General features: G+C 43.2%; 1 protein-coding gene and 1 long non-coding RNA gene across 3 annotated transcripts in view; both read right to left on the reverse strand.

The window, feature by feature from the left end:
- CACNB4 (calcium voltage-gated channel auxiliary subunit beta 4) overlaps positions 1 to 20,093 on the reverse strand; it is a 264,301-nt gene that overhangs the window by 198,101 nt on the left and 46,107 nt on the right. The gene's annotated exons all lie outside the window — the stretch shown is intronic.
- On the reverse strand, positions 8,939 to 9,931 carry LOC147578474 (uncharacterized). Its single transcript, XR_015254292.1, has 2 exons — positions 9,237 to 9,931; positions 8,939 to 9,006 (listed from the first exon to the last, which is right to left on the reverse strand). It is a non-coding gene; the product is annotated as an uncharacterized LOC147578474 (long non-coding RNA).

The raw sequence follows: 20,093 nt of genomic DNA on the forward strand, positions 1-20,093 counted from the left end.
ATCTAACTTGACTCCTTGCCAGCACGACACAATTACCATTCCTTCTTCCTTGGAACCCGTTCTTCCTTTGGCTTTCAGGCATCTTCTCTACTTTCCTGACACTCCTTAGTCTCCTTTGCTGGATCCTCATCTCTCTAACCTCTAAACCAGTGGCTCTCAACCCTCGGTGTGTAGTAGAATCACCCAGGAAACTTTAAGATGCCAGAGCCCACGCCTTGTGATCCTGATTTAACTAATCAGGGGAGGGCCTCGGACACAGGTACACTATTAGATTGCCCAAGGTGATTCTGATGTTCCTCCAGGACTGAGGATCACTGCTCTAAATGCTGGAACGTCCCAAGGCTCAGTTCCCAGAACTCTTCTCTTTCTGTCTACAGTCACCCTCTGGAAGCTCTCATCATCCAGTCTTATGGCTTTAAATGCTTTTTACAAACTGATGTCTTAGTTTGGGTTCATCTGAAAGCAGAGCCTGATCCAAGGACTTGGGTGCAGGCAGTTTATCTGGAACATGATCCCATTAATCAGGGTCAGGGAGTGGGCAGAGTAAGACAAAGGATCAGGAAAAGCCAATGTAAATTTGCATTTTCAGAGTCACTATTGTGGGCCACATTCTGCTGGGTCTCCTGAAAAGTGTACAGAACCCACCCTCCCCAGGATGCTGAAGCATTTACCTACTTGCTTCACTTCCCACTGATGGTTTCCCTGGAGGCATTAACTTCCTTGCACTTCTGGGCTGCAGTGAGCTTCAGAGAAGGCCAAGCAACAGAAAGTGAAAAGATAGGCACTTGAGGTGAGTTTGAGCTCACAGTGACCTGCCTAGTGGCAGACATCAAGGTGGGCCAACTGGTACCCAAGGTGGGTGCCACATCTGATGCCTCCACACTGTATGTATCTACCCTTAACCTTCCCCCTGAACTCCAGACTCACATAACCAACTTGAATTTTGAACAGGCATCCCACACTTAACATGTCCGAAACAAAGTTCCTGATCTACTCCCTTCCCTCACCAAACCTGCTCCTCTCCTGATCTTCAAAGTGCAACCCCATCCTTCCACTTGCTCAGGCCAAAAGTCTTCAAAGTCATCAAAAGAAAGACTGCTTGCTTTTTTCTACTCCCCATATTCAATCCATCAGCAAATTCTACTGACTCTACTTTCAAAATAAAGCTAGATCATGACCACTTCTCACCACCTCTACCTCCCCAGTCCATACCATCATCATCTTCTGCCTGAATTAGTGCTATAGCCTCCTAAATGGTGTCTCTGCTTCTACCCGCTTTTCCTCCCTTAAATCTACTCTTTAATCAGCAGCCTGCGAAAGCCTGTTAAAACCACAAAAGAGGGGCACCTGTGTGGCTCAGTCAGTTGAGCACCTGACTCTTGATTTCAGGTCATGATCTCACAGTCATGGAATCGAGCCCTCTGTGGAGCTCGGTGCTAGCAGCACAGAGCCTGCTCGGGATTCTCTCTCCTTCTCTCTCTGCCTCTCCCTGGCTCGCTCACATGCGCGTGCTCTCTCTCTCAAAAATAAACTAAATAAACTTTAAAAAAAATGTAAGAGAGAACATGTAACTTCTCTGCTCACAACTTCCCAATAGCTTCCCTTCTCACGTGGACCAAAAGTCAGGTCCAACAAGAGTTGGCACCCTGTGGGGCACCTGGGTGGCTCAGTTGGTTAAGTGTCCGACTTCGGCTCAGGTCGTGATCTCTCGGTTTGTGAGTTCGAGCTCCGTGTCAGGCTCTGTGCTGATAGCTCAGAGCCTGGAGCCTGCTCCAGATTCTGTGTCTCCCCCTCTCTGCCCCTCTGCCCTCACTCATACTCTGTCTCTCTCTGTCTCTCAATATAAATAAACGTTAAAAAAAAATTTAAAGAGTTGGCTCCTTGTGACCTCTTAGATCACAGAAGCTACTCACCCTTTTTGCTCCTCAAACACACCAGGCACACTTGGCACTTGCTACAACCTCTGTTTAGAAGACTCTTTTCCCATTTAACCACTTGCCTCCTTCTCTCATCTACTGTGGGTCTTTACTTAAATGTCATCTTCTTATTGAAGTCTTTTCCTACCAGCCCTACTTACCATTGCGACGCTTTTCTGACCGTAGTTTATTTTTCTTCATTGCATTTACCACGCTCTAACATAGGATGTGTTTTTCCTAACACCTTTTCACTTTCAGTCTTTCCTACTGGAATTTATACTCCATGGAATACTCCACGGGCAGGGCTTTGGGTCCATTTTGCTCCTCCCTGCTGATCCCCAGCACCTAGAATGGTGCCTGTTTTATAGTAAGTAATCTCTCAATAACTAGGAGTTGAATGGATGAATGGTTAGATAATAATTATGACATTCATTAATATTCACTGAGAATTTTCCATACGCCAGGCACCATAATGAGCTTCCATGGATTAACTCATTTAAGCCTCAAACCCAGTTTAAGAACTAAATTCAATTATGGTCTCTATGTTACATATGAAAAATCGATCACAATGAGTTGCTGAGTCATATAACTGTCAAAGCTATACGATTATTAAGCAGGCCAAAGATAAGCCCAAATATATCTCATCCCAAAGTACAGACTCTTAACCACTAGGAGACACTGAGACTAACTGCTAATCCCCAAGATTAATCACTTCTCTAGATCTTTAGGGGAACGCATGTCACTGTGACAACAATATCCATGCAGATGAACTTGAGGTGGGAAAGGAGAGTCCACTTAGTGACTTGGGAGCCACAGATGGGAAGGCACAGAGAAGGATGCCACAGAGGAAGGGTTGAGCCCAAACCCCCAACCACTGCCTAAGCCAAAACCAATTGCCCTTCCCTGCTGGCTTAAGCCATTTTCAGACCTGCCTGGGAGCCTGCCCTGCTCATCCCAGAACTTTGCCATTTGTGAGTAACGCATTTCTTTGCACCCTCTTCACACATCATCAGTGTGGCATCATCAGTCTTGCCAGCAGAACCCTCTCCGCCTGCCAGTACCACCACAAGGAATAGGTCATGTGAGCCAAACCCTAACTGAAGTGAGAGAATGAGGGCGCAGCCTCTAAGTCCCTTTAAATGTAAAGAAATAATTTAAGCCTGGGAATTTCAAGGATTCCCATGGTGGCTGCTGAACCAAATGGTTACTGGTATATTAACTGTTATTGTAACCTTCAGATGATCAAAGAACACAGCTGGGAAAACATGCATTACAAAATTGAGGCCACCCAGGGGCACTTTCACTGCCCCTCTGAATATTTAACCCATATAATTTCCAGATAACGATGCGATCATTTCATCACCATGATGCAATATATATAACCCATATCATTTATATTTGTATTTTTAAATTTTTTTAAATGTTTTTATTTATTTTTGAGAGAGAGACAGAGTGCAAGCAGGGGAGGGGCAGAGAAAGAGGAGAGGGAAATACAGAATCCAAAGCAGGCTCCAGGCTCTGAGCTGTCAGCACAGAGACCAACGCAGGGCTCAAACTCACGAACCATGAGATCATGACCTGATCCAAAGTCAGATACTTAACTGACTGAGCCACCCAGGCACCCCACATTTATAGTTGTCTTTTTGTGAAGGCACAGTATTATTTTAATTTGTTCTCCTTAGCATTCGACCAAGACTGAGACCAAATGAGCAATCTGTTGGTCAAAAATATTTCATGTGTAACCACGTGGCAAACAGCTTGCAGGGAGCTTTGGGAGAGTCACAGGAAAAGAAAGTAGATCCCTGCATTTAGTGCTTAAAATCTAATAAGCAACAGGGAACTCACACAAGTGAGTATCACCAAGAAAAGAATAAATACATAAAAACGCACCAAGTGCTAGGGATAGGAAGCCAGCGAAGCTGGCTGTTCAGAGTGTGGCACTGAACAGCTCTGAGGAGAAAAATCCAAGTCTTTGGGAGAGGACATTCCATCCAGGAGAAACAGATTAAGGCCGAGAAGATGGACTGTGTTGGTCACATGGAAGCAAAGGCACATATCATAATGGTAAAAAGGAAATCACAGAAAAGGGAAGAGACCCTTGAAACTCAAGTTCAAGTTCAAGATGCCTCATTTTCTTTCAGAGCTAACTTGTGTGATTGAGACTGATGTTGAACGAAGCCCAGAGAAGATGGCTCATGCACTGTGCGGCCTCAGGTCTGGTCCAACAAGGGAATGATGAGGAAACACAAGGGTGTAGCAGTCTCTGGGAAAGGGTCCTTGGGCAGAAAGGCATGGGGCAACAAGATATTTAAAGAGAAGAAATAGGGGTGCTTGGCTGGCTCAGTCTGTAGAACATGTAACTCTAGATCTCAGGGTCTTGAGTTCAAGTCTCATGTTGGGCACAGATTTTATTTAAAACAAAATAAGGCTGCACTATCAACAATAGACAAAGTATAGAAAGAGCCCAAATGTCCATCGATGGATGAATGGATAAAGAAAATGTGGTGTGTGTATACACACACACACACACACACACACACACACACACACACACAATGGAGTATTACTCGGCAATCAAAAAGAATGAAATTTTGCCATTTGCAACTACGTGGATGGAACTGGAGGGTATTATGCTAAGTGAAATTAGTCAGAGAAAGACAAAAATCATATGACTTCACTCATATGAGGACTTTAAGAAACAAAACAGATGAACATAAGGAAAGGGAAACAAAAATAATATAAAAACAGGGAGGGGGACAAAACAGAAGAGACTCATAAATATGGAGAACAAACTGAGGGTTACGGGAGGGGTTGTGGGGGGGGATGGGCTAAATGGGTAAGGGGCACTAAGGAATCTACTCCTGGAGTCACTGTTGCACTATATGCTACCTAATTTAGATATAAATTTTAAAAAATAAAAAGAAAATTTAAAAAAAAGAAATAAAAGAAATAAAAATAAAATAAAAAAATAAAACAAAATAGATTGGGGGTGCCTGGGTGACTCAGTCAGTTAAGCATGTTGGTTTTGACTCAGGTCATGATCTCACAGTTCATGGGATTGAGCCCCATGTCCAGCTCTGTGCTGAGTGCACGGCCTGCTTGGGATTGTCTCTCTCCCTCTCGCTCTATGCCCCTCCCCTACTCATAATCTCCCTCCCTCCCTGCCCTCTCTCTCCAAAATAAATAAACTTAAAAAATACATTTTTAAAGATGATGAAATAACGATGTATTGGGGCGCCTGGGTGGCTCAGTCGGTTGAGTGTCCGACTTCGGCTCAGGTCATGATCTCACGGTCCGTGGGTTCGAGCCCCGCGTTGGGCTCTGTGCTGACAGCTCAGAGCCTGGAGCCTGTTTCGGATTCTGTGTCTCCCTCTTTCTCTGACCCCCCCCCCCCATTCATGCTCTCTCTCTCTCTGTCTCAAAAATAAATAAATGTTAAAAAAAAAGTTAAAAAAAAAATAACGATGTATTAAGAACCGCACCCTCCCCCCCCCCCCCCCCAGAAAGAAAGAAAGGACCTAAAGAAAGGAAGATCAACCATCCTGATTGGCCTTGGAACTGTCTCGATTCAAGCAACTAACATCCCTTCCCGGTCCTGGACCGCCCAAATCCCCAAGATGTTTGGTAACCCAGCAAAGGACAATTCATAAACTATTAAATCCAAGCAAGTAATGAGTCTAAAGTATCATGATAATGAAATAAGGACAGGATAAAAGTCTGAGGGTGAATCATGATTTTAAACTGCAGCCCTATGTTACATGTGACGTGCAGTTCACAGATCATAGGGAAAGAAAAGAATGCTCAATAACCATCCATTTTTTAAAAATGACTATGTCCATCTATTACTAAACATCTGCTCTTTCTATCAGCATCCAGCTGTCTAAAAGGTAAACCCCATGAGGATAGTCTTGCAGAGCTAGGGGCTTAAAGCTTTGCACCCTGAGCCATGGTTTATCTAAGACTCAATTAGGGGAGGTCCAGCTCCCTCATTTCACATTCTGGAAAGAGTGGAGTGCAGCACAACCTCGATGATTCAAGCATCTGCATCCCTCAAGGTACAGAAAATGAGGCAAAGAAGGGACAAGAAAAATGGAACAGGAGGCCCACGACCAAGTCCGATTTTTCAGTCATTCTGTTAAAACTGCCCAGCAGATGGCTTCGAAATATAGATCCAAACACTGTGAGAGCTGGAAGGGATCCTCTTCCCACTAGTCCAGTATCTTTGTTCCACATTTAAGAAATGAGCTGAGGGAGGGAAAAGACCAGCCCAGACTGCACGGCCAGCAAGGGGTGGAAGTCAGATCTCCTGATACTCAGTTTAACCTTCTTTCCCTTAAAGCATGAGCCCAAACATATTTTTCAGCCCATAGAAATCAACAACTGACTTGCTAAACTTGCAACTAATTTAATCCATCAGTGAATGAAGATAGCACATCTAACTCATTGGGTTGTGATATTAAGAATGCTGTAATGAAGGGCGCCTGGGTGGCTCAGTAGGTTAAGCACACGACTTCGGCTCAGGGCATATCTCACGGTTCGTGGGTTCGTGCCCCATGAACAGCTCAGAGCCTGGAGCCTGCTTCGGATTCTGTGTCTCCCTCTCTCACTGCCCCTCCCCCACTTGTGCTCTTTCTTGAAAATAAATAAATAAACATTAAAAAAAAAGAATGCTGTAATGAATTACAAAGGCTTAAGGACAGCAAGTAAAAATCATGGTTTAATCATACACTACTGAAATGCTTTAATAAAACTTAATTTTTCATACTAGGGAATTTTAAAAATCGAAGTTTTTTTTCACTTAATGCAGTTGGTCTTGTCAAAGATGTCAAGATCTTTCCACCTTCAAAAGTTTTTGGTATTTCTGCTGCAAGATTAGTAAGCAGGTCAAATAAGAACAGCACTGAACTCTCTGGTTCACTGGATCCTCTCAACACTGTGAGAGAGGGCCACTATCATCCCCCTCTACAGATGAGAAAACAGGGGACACAGAATCGGCCAAGACACCTGCCAGTTAACAGCACCAAGACTAGAACACAGAAGTCTGATTCTAGAGCTGGTGCACTACCCAGTTCTCTAAATGCCATTACAGCGAGCTTTAAAGGCCAGACTGTCCTTCTGTCACACCGGATGCCTGCTGAAGAAACCACTGTGTGGACAAAATTAGCTTCGACCTCGTCTAGATATTTGCCCATTTGTCGTCACTAGATCAGTCCCAGAGTTTCTGCGCCCTCGTGAGACAACACTGACTACTGTAGAAGTAACTACCAGGTTGCTAACACAGGCTACATGATGTTTCATAACATAAGCTCCCCAGAGAAATTAATATAAGGCACTCTTTGTTTACAGTCCCCTTGTCTACACAGACTTACTTTCCATACATTCATTTCATCTCTAAATGGCCTCAAGCCTTTTCCCTTTGCACATATCTGGCAAGACAGTAAACTACTTGAAGGAAGGACTGTGTGGCTATTTCTTTCATGTCCGGTCCTCTTAACCCTCCTTCCTCCCGCCTCATGTACAGTCTACAGCTCAATAAATGCTCTAGACCGAAACTGCCGCTGCAGAAAGCCTTAATTCTCCTGCTCAATACCAAGAGGGCTTTTGACACACACACGCCCAAAATTTTAAGGATTGATTCAATGCACTTACTAAACAGTCCAAATGCCACTGCCATTCAGCGATGCCAGACACACTCAAATGACACAGACCATTCTCTGAATTTGTGTTTGTTTATTTATTTATTATTTATTTATTTAAAGTAATCTCCTTCTCACAGTCTGTGAGTTCAAGCCTCACAATGGGGGCTCTGTGCTGACAGCTCACAGCCTGGAGCCAGCTTCAGATTCTGTGTCTCCCTCGCTCTTGGCCCCTCTACTGCTTACACTGTCTCTCTCCCCCAAAAAATAAATAAATAAACGTTTTTAAAAAAAATTTTAAAGTAATCTCTTCACCCAGCATGGGGCTCGAATCCACAACCCCAAGATCAAGTGCCACATGCTGTTCTGACTGAGCCAGCCAGGAGTCCCTCCTCTAAGAATTTGTAACCCAGCTAATTTTAAAGGAAGAAAGGCATGGAAGTCTACACTGCATGATGCATTTATTAGGCTGAAAGTTGTACTTTTAAACTGCTTAATTTCAGGTTCAAAAAAAAGAATATTCATTAGCAAAAGAACATTCATTCTTATATCCACCCACCTCCCCAAGAAACTATGCTCCTAGTGTTAAGTAACCTTGTTTTATTTCCTCACTGATAGGTTTATGTTAAACCCCAAAGAGAAACTTTTCCCCTAAAAACATGTTTTTAGCTTTATTTATTTTTTCCAAGTTGGCAGGCAGAGTCTGCCTAAATAAAAAGTTTGATTAAGACCTTGGAAAACAAGTAAATTGGGAAACATTTTTTACTAAATTCAAAATTAGCAAATTAAAAATTCATAAAGTTGATAAAACTAGTGCTTATTTAAAGAGTTTTTCAGGGTGCCTGGGTGGCTCAGTCTGTTAAGCATCCAACTTCAGCTCAGGTCATGATCTCACAGTCCGTGAGCTCAAGACCCACGTCGGGCTCTGTGCTGACAGCTCAGAGCCTGGAGCCTGCTTCAAGTCCTGTGTCTCCCTCTCTCTCTTCCCCTCCCTTGCTCGCACTCGGTCTGTCTCTCTCTAAAAAATAAATAAACATTAAAAAAAATTTTTAAAAAGAGTTTTTCAATTACTTTCCCTTTTCTAAATATTATGGATTCAATTAAAATTCACTTATAATCAATAACTGATTTTTAATTTTTAAAAAATATTTATTTAGAGAGAGCGAGCAAGAGAGAAAGCAGGGGAGGGTCAGAAAGAGATGGGGAGAGATGGAATCCCAAGCAGACTCTGAACTGTCAGAACGGAGCCCGACACTGGGCTCGAACCCACAAACCTGTGAGATCATGATCGGAGCCAAAATCAAGAGTCGGACACTTAACCGACTGAGCCACCCAGGTGCCTCACTGATTTTTAATTTTTACAATAATAAAACTTGACACAGGCCATAAATGTTGACTTAAACTTTATTATGGAATACAGTTTTCTCATTATCTGACAGCCAGTTTAAAAATACCTGTATACAGGGGCGCCTGGGTGGCGCAGTCGGTTAAGCGTCCGACTTCAGCCAGGTCACGATCTCGCGGTCCGTGAGTTCGAGCCCCGCGTCGGGCTCTGGGCTGATGGCTCAGAGCCTGGAGCCTGTTTCCGATTCTGTGTCTCCCTCTCTCTCTGCCCCTCCCCCGTTCATGCTCTGTCTCTCTCTGTCCCAAAAATAAATAAACGTTGAAGAAAAAAAAAAAATACCTGTATACATAGAGAGAATGAGAGAGAGAGAGAAAGCACACAAACACAGCACAAGCACAAGTGAATATCTCTGTGGAGCAGGCTTTGTTCTAGAACCTAGCAAGGTAGCAAGAAGATATAGCCTCTGCCCACATACATCCCAGCAGAGACAAAGGAGGGAATACACAGGTCAACAAACACAAGATAACAATTATAATAACAACAATTAAAATAGCAAATGGTTGTAGTATTTGCCATGTGTGAGGGCATCCTACTAAGCATTTGCATGTATTAACTCATGTAATCTTGCAACAACTCAGTGAAGGAGGTTCTATTATTATGTGCACTTTATAGATGTCAGATGAGTCAGACAGGTTAATTAACTACATCATGTTCACATAGCCAGTAAGTTCTATCCCTCTTCAGGAAATAAATGGCATTCTGAAACTGAGTGATTTCAAGAGAGTTTAATAAAGATTCTCTTCACATAGGTAGGGGAAGCATTCAAGGAAACCAACAAGGTAGTGTAGAACCCCAGGGCACAGACAGGAACAGGCCTAGCCCTGTGTGCTCTTCTAGTGCAAACGGCTGAGGTGAGGGAGCAGGTGCAGGAACCAGGACAGTGTCTCTTGGCCAGAGGTGTGGCCTTTCCTAGAGGGATGCAGGTGCCAAGCCCGGGAGAAAGCCAGACTCTGCACTGGCCTCAGCTCCCCCTCCCCCCCCCCCCCCCCCCCCCCCCCCCGCCACCCGCAGCCTTCCTGACTAGCTGGCCCAACCGCAAACAGAGAGGAAAGCTGGAGGTGAGAAACCCAGAGATGGGCCCAGAACCAGGTAGAGGAGAGCAGCAGCTAGATGCGGAAGGGGAAACAGGAGACATCCAGTGGCAGCACTGAGATACACCCGAGGGATCTGACACCACAGTCTGTGCTTTTACCAGGCATCTGAGAGCATTTCTGGAAGTGAAAATACTATGAAGACGGAAAACAGAAAACTTATTGATGAGGTTGGTGCCGAAAGGGCCCCTTTCTTTGCTTCAGGCCCACGTGAGGAGGAGGGAGCCAGGCAAAGAGCTGGAGGGCACCATGCCAGGCAGGGGATGAGCTGGGCATGTCTGAGGGCCAGAAGGGGGCCACATGGCTGGTCAAATACCGACCGTGGAGAATGGAAGGGAAATGAGGATGAAGAACTATGTTGACAAGTGTTTGTCTGTTTGCCGGTGCAATTAAACTCCTGGGCAAGTCCACCCCTGGTGCTGTGGATGGACTGCCGCCCCAACTTTAGAGTTGCTGAAAGCAGCAGGGAGGGTGCCGGGGGGCTAGGCCCAGTATCCTGGAGGAACAGTGGCAGTCTCCCTCTGGGTTGAGGTCTCCTGAGGTCCCCTGAGGTCACTGTGCGGTCCCCAGCTGCCTTTCCAGCACGTGAACATTGCTCCCTATCAGCATCTGCCATTTAGGGCGAGAGGCAGATTCAGTGTGATCTGGGTAAATACCATTTCCAAAAGTAACAGGAACCCAAACCTCCCATCTTTTTATAAATTCTCCTCCACAGACGGTATAATCTCAAAGGACAGAGGAGCCAAACTTGGAAGAATTTTTTTTCCTCCCCTATTTAGAAAGTTCTAAATGATCTGACACAACACTTAGCTAGTGGGGGTGGGAGGAAGTGGGGAGGAGGGCTTCAAGACAAAAGTCACATGAAACAAGGAGAAAAATAAAAAGTATAAGCTTTCGCCCTTTTGTAAGAACTCTAATTTCCCTAAATAGAATTATTCACTCCTTCTGTTTTTAGGTAACAGAACTTTCTCTTCCTTATTCGCAAGGTGCAGGTAATCAGCAACATGACAGAAGCAAGAACTTTTTATTGCACAGTGTGTCTGGGTCAAACACTATTTTTAATTCCTGTTTCCTAACACCTGGAAGAAAAAATAAATTTCAGCAGCTCCTTAGGCAGGAAAAGAATGAGTGTTTCTCCATCACTAAGAAGCAGCTCTTCCAAATAAAACCTGTCAGGCTTAGGAGCAAGATGGACCCAGAATGACATTCTCATCATTACCTGTCTCCCAACAGGGCTGTTAAATTATCAGAATGCACAGGGTCAGTGCATTTAAGTTTCATTTCAAATTAAAATCCCAACAGAAGTTAGGTCGTGCAAAAAGTAGGTCTTAATACGTCCATGCTGGGCAGCAGAGCTCCACAGGGAAAGTAGAAATGGAGAGTGGGGTTCAGATGGAAACACCCAATGGACAGGAATGCTCCTGAAGCTTCTGTTAGGGCAGTCACATGGGGCTCCAACGAAGGGTGATGCCAATGAAGGGCAAAGGCCACCCTGCAGGGGGGTTAAGAGCAAGGAAAACACTAATCATGCACGAGGAGCAAGCTGACCTCACCACCTCCTCTGGCCTTCCCTCTTCTTTATTTTAAGCCCCATTACCAACAAAATGGGGACACTGCAGGGAGCTTCCCTACAAAAAGGTCTCTGGTCATGAAAAGCGACACATAAATGCCAATTTTTACTTCCTGCTTTGCATATGAAGGAGAATGATGTGACTTTTTTTTTTTTTCTCTCTAGGTGTCGTCAGCAGTCTGCTTTGAAAGACCAGGGGATGGCGTCATATATACAGTTTGCTGCTTTCTCCAATGGAGCCCTCATAACACCCTTCCAAAAACAGCTAACCTCCAGGGTAAGAGAAAAAGGATATGGGGGAAAGAGTTTCCCAGGTCTTCTTATTGTTTACTAAGCACTGTGTGGTGCTGCTGAAATGGGAGTAACTGGTTTGGACGTTCTGTCCTAAAGATCAACGGCAGGGCTGAGACAGAGGCGCTGACCAAAGGAACCACTTGGGTGGCTGGAGGTCCTGGGAATATACTGGCAAAGTTGTCTCAGTTCTTGACAAGTAGCCCCTGTTGTTAAATGAACAAATTTCCAATGTCCTGACCTAATCATAAATTGACTGGTCTACTTTATAATCCAATGCCCTCCAAAATGCCAGACCTCTGGGTAGGAAGGAGAGAAGTCTGATTTCCAGTGAGAGATAATTGCCCAACATTGTCTCCATCATACTACAAGCAATATCCAAATGCCTCATGGGAAGCAAGAATGTTCTTAAATGGACTTTTTTATTTTGTATATTTACACCCTTCCTTGTTCCAAAATTTAATTAAGATGACTTTCAAAAATACTAGAATATTGGAATGAACTCACTATGGGCTAAGACCGTCCTTATTTAAAAAAAAAAAAAAAAAAAAAAAAAGACTGCCCTTGTTAGGTAAATCACAAAATTACTTTGCCTAAGCTTAATCAAGAAAAATTTCCGGTATGAGGAGGTTCCTAAGAAAATTAAAATCACAACTACCATATCATTCAGCAAGTCTACTTCTGGATATTTATCTGAAGAAAAGGAAAACACTAACTGGAAAAGATATATACACCCTCAGGTTCGTTGCAGGATCATTCATAATAGTCAAAATAGAGAAACAACCTAAGCATCCACCAATGGATGAATGAATAAAGAAATATTGTCATACATGTTTATCAATATATATATTATATATATATGTCATACATATATATTAGTGTGTGTGTGTGTGTGTGTGTGTGTGTGTGTGGACATATATACAGACATATATGGGCATATATTCTAATATATAATGGAATGTTTACATGTATATATGTGTATATATATAAATATAATGGAATATTATTCAGCCATAAAAATGAATGAAATCTTGCCATTTGCAACAACAAACAACATGGATGGATCTTGAGGGCATTATGCTAAGTGAAATAAGTCAGAGACAATTACCATATGATCTCACTTATATGTGGAATCTATTAAAAAATAAAAATAAAGTTTTAAAAAACCAAGCTCATGGATGCAGAGAATAGATTAGTAGTTGCCAGAGGCAGGGGGTGGATGATGGGGAAATTGGGGAAGGGGGTCAAAAAGTACAAACTTCCAGTTATAAAATTAAAATAAATAAGCAATGGGGTGTAATGTACAGCATAGTGAATATCGTTATTAATACAGTACTGAATATTTGAAAGTTGCTAAGAGAGTGAATCTTAAAAGTTCTCATCATGAGAAAAGAAAACCATGTAAGTATGTATGATGACAGGTGTTAACTAGACTTATTGTGTTGATCTTTGCAATATATACAAATATCAAATTATGTTGTAGACCTGAAACTACTATAATGCTATTATATGTTAGTTATACCTCAATTTTTAAAAAGAAAAATAAGTAAAAGTTTCCCTCAAGCTTGTTCCCTCAAGAATTTCTGACTTTAAAACTCAAGAATAAATAAAACTCTCCAGAAAAAAATTTTAGACACCATCATATCAATGAAAATAAAGGTGTTAAATGTGATGAAGGATAGGGGCACCTGTGGCTTAGTCACCTGGGTGGCTTAGTCAGCTAGGCGTCCAACTCTAGATTTTGGCTCAGGTCATGATCTCACAGTTTGTGAGATCCAGCCCGTCAGGCTCTGCGCTGACAGCATGGAACCTGCTTGGGATTCTCTATCTCCCGCTCTCTCTGCCCCTCCCCTACTTGCATTCTCTCTATCTCTGAAAATAAATAAATATTTTGGGGGCACCTGGGTGGCTCAGTTGGTTAAGCATCCAACTTTGGGTCAGGTCATGATCTCATGGGTTCATGAGTTCGAACCCCACATCGGGCTCTGTGCTGACAGCTCAGAGCCTGGAGCCTGCTTCAGATCCTCCCTCTCTCATTCTCTCTCTCTCTCTGCCCCTCCCCCACTTACACTTACACTCTGTCTCTCTCTCTCTCTCTCTCTCTCTCTCAAGAATAAACATTTTTAAAAATTTAAAAATAAATAAGTACTTTTTAAAATAATTTTTTAGTATTTTTTTTTATGTGATGAAGGATAGATTTCAATGAGACTGTCAATTTCTAGAAGCATAGTTTCCAGAGCATGGGAAATGATATTCTGAAAATACTTTAGACCACTCAGAGTATATTTAGAGTTTTCAGCTTACTGTGGACCCAACGGCCTATGGATGGACCATGGTTGAAAGGCATAATGTGAAACAAAGTCTTGGCTATGCCTTCAATTATAACATAAAAAAGTATCCTGTGCCCCAACAAGAAATCCCTTCAAAAAATTGCATTTGACAAAAACTGAGTATGGAAAGAACTGCTTTAGATAATACAAAAAGCAGCTATCAGGAACCGTAGCTTCAAAAAGGCAAAAAACCTGGGTGGAATTCTTTTTTGAGTGTTCCATCTCAAAAAATTTATGATGGCCTTAGCCACAAGATGGCGCTCTTACACCATCCTGCACACCTGCTGACCCTGACAGTATATTCTTGGGGTACAAAGAGTAAGTCCCCAAATGCTTACTTAAGGTCTTCTTCCCTGAGCTTCTGTTCTGTTACCTTCTCAATGAGTCATGTCTGAGAATTTTGGTTTGGACATAAATATCGATAATACCCATGTCACCCCCCCCCCCTTTGAAGAGCACTCTAAGATAGACATTGTATTAACCGTATATCTAATCATGTAACAAAGCTCTCTCTTTTGAGGATGAACCAGAGAAAGTGCTTGTATGGCATTCTGTATCCCACTGATTTACAAAATGTATCATTCCAAGAAAAATTAATCCTGCTTGGGCCCAAACCTCCATCTCTGCTGAAGAAATACATCTGCAGACATTACAAGGAATTGTGCTGTTCTTGAATCCATACAAATCCTAGTTCTGCAAATGCTTACATCTCTGATTTCTTGATTTAGGTATTTCAAGGCAAAAAAATAAATACCGGCTAACACATTTTGAAGTATTCCATGAACAACTCCGTGTGACCTTCTCACACCTCATGAAGCTACATTTTTCTCATTCTTCTTGCTTTGACCAAAAGCATCTAATCCCTCCTAGGTAAGGGCACAGCATTTAGGACGACACTCTGTCTTTCCTAGAGATGGGAGGAAGAGAAAGAAACGTTTTAGGGCAGTCATAGCTTCCCTTCAAGACCTGAAGGGAGGAGATGCTGTGCCAGAGAAATTTTTCTTCTCTCAATTGGTTGAAAGTCGGCCAGGGAGGCCATCCCGCAGCCAAGACATCCGGAGGCCTGCAGAACTGCCGTGTGCCCCGGCCCCCACCGTCCTCGGAGATGCCTTCCAAACGCTACAGCAGGGAGCTGGCGGCACCCTGTCCTGCAGGGAAGATGGAGCTGGGTTTCAGCAGCTGGATGTGAAAGGTGACGCCCCCCAAAGAGGCTGTAACAAAATGCAGGGCCCAGGGAATCTGTTCATTGCTCACGCTGGCAGGAAAAACTGGGGAGGATCAAGGGGGGTCCCCCCCAAAGAAATGCATGTCAGGAACCTACTGCGATCTACCACGCTGTGTTTGGGGGTGGAAGGTGGGAGCGCTGGTTGCTTTCATAAATCCTGCTGATGGCAAAGCTCCTAAGTTCTTTGAAGCACTGAGGATGCTGGCCTGTGATGGGAACACAGAAGAAACAGCCATGTAAGGCCAAGAGGTTGGGAAGCTTGGAATTCTGAAGTTTGCTAATTCTCACACCAGAGTGTAAGCATGCTGGGAAGAGTGGAACAGTCCTCCCCAGCCCTTTTCCAAGTTCTGCCGTCTGCCTTTGCCCTCATGTGCCAAATTCAGGTTGCATATTCCCCATTCAGCTTCTACTAAGGACAACAGGGGTTTGGCTACTGGCAGGCTCGGAGCTGGCGTGCTGCCTGATTGCGGATAACCAGCGTGCTCCGCAGAGATGAAGAGCACTTGGGACTTCCACCTCTGGACCTGAATCTGACTTAACTGGATAAGGGTGAGGGAGCCTCTGGAGACAAGGGAGAGGGAGGGCTGCCCTTGCCTCAGCCTCGCCTTAGCCCAGCGTCTCCTTCAGCAAATGAACAGCAGAGGCTGAGGCTTCCCTTTCTCCTTGAATCTCTCTCCACAAAAGACCAGGCAATCAAAGGCAGGACAGGCCGCAAGCTCAGTTGTTTTCCAAGACGCATAGAAGGTGACATGCGGAGAAGGGTGGAAGGGGGTGCCCCACAGACCGGCACAGAGGTCCTGAGAGGTACTGTGGCTGAGGTCACATCACATGCTCATGGTGGACAGGGACAGGAGCCCAGGCCTCTGCTCCTCTGCCCAGGTCCCTTTCGGTGCAGCAAAGAGACTTCATTCTCTTGCCAGGCCTCAATGTCCCCACCTCAAGAGAACATGATGACAGTTCCCCAGAGATGACTCCTTGCCAGCCCCTTGTCAAGCACTCTGGACAGGTACAGAGGGAAGATGATAAACTAATCCAGGACTGACGTCCCTTGTTTAATTTATACGGGAGTTTAAATTAAACAGCATTTTTTAAAGATGTAGCTCTATAAGCTAACATTTCTTTGCATTAAAAAAAAATCAAGAAACATAGCTTTCTGATTTATCTTCCTACTTAAAAATCTCATTATCCTCCAATGTTGAACCCAAATCTTTCCTTGGCCAACATTTTACAGAAAGTCTCCACTGTTCCTACTCTATCCACTTGCCAAACAGCATATGGAGCCCTAGAATAGTCTTAGCTGTTTTTACATAGGTTCTGTCTTACCTTTCCAAAGTTATTGTTTGTTCTTCACAGAGAATAGCCTTGCTTTATGCTTCTGTCTCTTAATGAAAACATCTGGTTGATAATTCTGCCATTGGCAGGCGTGCAGAACAAGGGAGCAGCGTGGGGCCCGGGTTGCTCACAGAAATACAGAAATTCCTTTATGACACTGGACAAGCAGAGGACAGCTCTGAGAAAATGAAATGAGTCCTCAGAAACATAACTGTACACATGAAGTGAGTACTAAACCTGAACACATATAAAATAACATCAATTTTTGAAAAGAATTTAAATTTTTTTTTTTCAACGTTTATTTATTTTTGGGACAGAGAGAGACAGAGCATGAACGGGGGAGGGGCAGAGAGAGAGGGAGACACAGAATCGGAAACAGGCTCCAGGCTCTGAGCCATCAGCCCAGAGCCTGACGCGGGGCTCGAACTCACGGACCGCGAGATCGTGACCTGGCTGAAGTCGGACGCTGAACCGACTGCGCCACCCAGGCGCCCCTTGAAAAGAATTTAAAGTAAAGAATAGACAATAAAATGAAGATATTTAGTCTTGTGCACACTTTGGGCATAAATCGTTGACAAAGATTAAAGCCCCTTAATTGTATTAGGGAAATGGATATACTTTATTAATGAATGAATTCTAATTCCACATTCTATTTCAACAAAAATTATACTTGCTAATAAATTATGTCTCTCCCCGTCCCCTGTTTTCACTGCAGATAAATTGTTATGTCTCATTTATGGGTTATTCTGAATAAATTAGCTGGAAGATTTTTTTTAAGTCCCCAAAATACCAAGAAGTCTAACCCATATACTAGTTAAAAAGTAGAATTTTATATATCTGCTGTATTAGAAAGTTCATGATTTCCTATTTCATGGTATTGAACTCCTACATTTTAAAAAGAATTCAGTAGCATCTAGAACCTTCAAATTTATAAATCCCTATAATCAAGTCTGGCTCAGATAAGAACTGAACCAAAGTATATGATGCCATGGCGATCCAAGGTCTCCTATTTCACAGATATTTCCTCCAGCTAATCAAATTCAGAATGAATTTTTGATGATTAGAAAATGTTTAGGGGCGCCTGGGTGGCGCAGTCGGTTAAGCGTCCGACTTCAGCCAGGTCACGATCTCGCGGTCCGTGAGTTCGAGCCCCGCGTCAGGCTCTGGGCTGATGGCTCAGAGCCTGGAGACTGTTTCCAATTCTGTGTCTCCCTCTCTCTCTGCCCCTCCCCCGTTCATGCTCTGTCTCTCTCTGTCCCAAAAATAAATAAAAACATTGAAAAAAAAATTAAAAAAAAAAAAAGAAAATGTTTATACCTTACCTAAGAATCTGGCCCTTTTTTCACACCCAAATGTGCACGTTGCCATTGCCAAATGATGGTAATAACCATCTAACCTCTAGTTGATATTTTCTGTGAAGCAAATTGGTATTTGCAGGACGATTTTCTAGTGAGAAAATGTCCACATAAACAAAACTGCATTATGATCAAATCCCCGTGGTGGTCATCCTGGCAAAGTCCTTAATACCCAAGGCAGTGAAGCAGTGAGTGCAGCCGCCAATCTCAGCCTTGAGGGGGAAGCCCTGACTAGCCAGAGCACAATCTGTGAAGTCCATGAAGGCAGCACAACATGGACTTCAACCTCAGAGAAAACCCTCTGGTTTCTCAACAAACTCTCAGCATTCAATACGATTCTGAAATGCTAAGAAAGACATTAGCTAGTCCCACAGTATTTTGTTTTCCTCTTTGGAAGTTTTCACTGCAGAATCCTCTGTGCACAGATAGGTCTATGTTCTCAGGCTCAAGAATCTGTTTATAAAATAAAATAATAAAAAAAGAATCTGTTAATAAACCATGAATTTATGATGCATCATCGTATTTTAGCTGCATAAACTAAGTACTCAAAGGAAACATTTCTGGAAGAAGGTAAAGGGCGATCTGTAATGCAGACTATACATTTCTATTTACATTTGCCATGAGTGATTAAATCCAGTAAAAAAAAAAAAAAAAAAAAAAAAACAGCATTAATGTGACAATGGGAGAAACATAAAAGTAGGCAATTGGCCGGAGCGGGGCGGGAGGGATGCTATTGCTGGTTATGAGAGACTTTACTAAAATCATGGAAGTCAGGGTTTACATAGGAGATGGCCACAGAGATTCTGCAGGAAGAAAGAAGAATCTGGGCAATTCTGGCCATGACCAAGAGGCTGAAAGATCAAATCACTGGAAACACTTTCCAGTAATCCTCTGATTTTCTGAAAAAGACTGAACCAAGAAATAGCTCTAGGTATGACTTGTCTTTGTTTCTCCAACACCATCAAAAAGGGACAAATGTTGCAAGTGATTAAAAGAGATAGGTTTTTGCGCAGCGTTACTAGAAGGAATATTCACCTGTAAATCAGAAGGCCAAATGTTAGCATTAATTCTCCTATTAATTCCATCAGAAAGATGAATATGTTCTGGGGATCTAATATTCAGCATGGTGACTATAATTAACAATACTGTGTATATCTTGGAAGTTGCTAAAAGAGTAAATCTTAAGTATTCTTACACAAACATTTGTAAGAATATATATAATTCTCTGAGGTGATAAGCATGTTGACTAATCTCACCGTGGTAATCATTTTATAATATATATGTGTATTAAATTTTAAAAATCTAGGAAAACATAACAAAGCCCTTGTCTTGCTCACTCCATCATTGCCAGCACTTGGAATAATGCCTGGCACATAACAGGTGCTCAATAAATATTAGCTGAATGCATGAATGAATGAGTAAACTACATAATCTGTTCAGTGCACCACTCCCGTAGCCAAACCTCACCCCAATGCAAGGGCTGGAATAGACCAGCTCCTGCTTCAGAAGCAACACAAGCTTTTCCCCAGCAGCCAAGGCCAGGTCAATGACTCTGTAAGGGACAAGCCCCCAGAAGTTCCCAAACTACTTGCTACGAGGGTGGTGAGGCTAAGATGCTTTTGGGGTCCCCCTACTACTGCATCTGTGGTCACCAGCAAGGTCTCCACCAGCGTCTGTTCCTACTGCCTTCCAACCCTAGGAAGGCTGTCTTATTCTGCTTCCTTTCCTCCGTCTGCTGCTATCCAGGCCCTGTTCATTTGCCTGTGGTTTTCCAGGGAACGGGACTGTATCGCTCCAACTCCTTTGCTTAGAAAAAGGCCTGCACCTCTGAGTTCCTGAGGGAGTCCTACAGACCAGAGACTTACTCTTCAAAGTCAGGCTGAGGTCCAAGGAGCTAGACTGGCAGAACCATTGACCAGAAATACCAGCTAAATTTACTACA

The sequence above is a fragment of the Puma concolor genome, chromosome C1 (assembly GCF_028749965.1).
Source record: "Puma concolor isolate L17-30 chromosome C1, mPumCon1.1.hap2, whole genome shotgun sequence".
Classification (NCBI taxonomy): domain Eukaryota; kingdom Metazoa; phylum Chordata; class Mammalia; order Carnivora; family Felidae; genus Puma; species Puma concolor.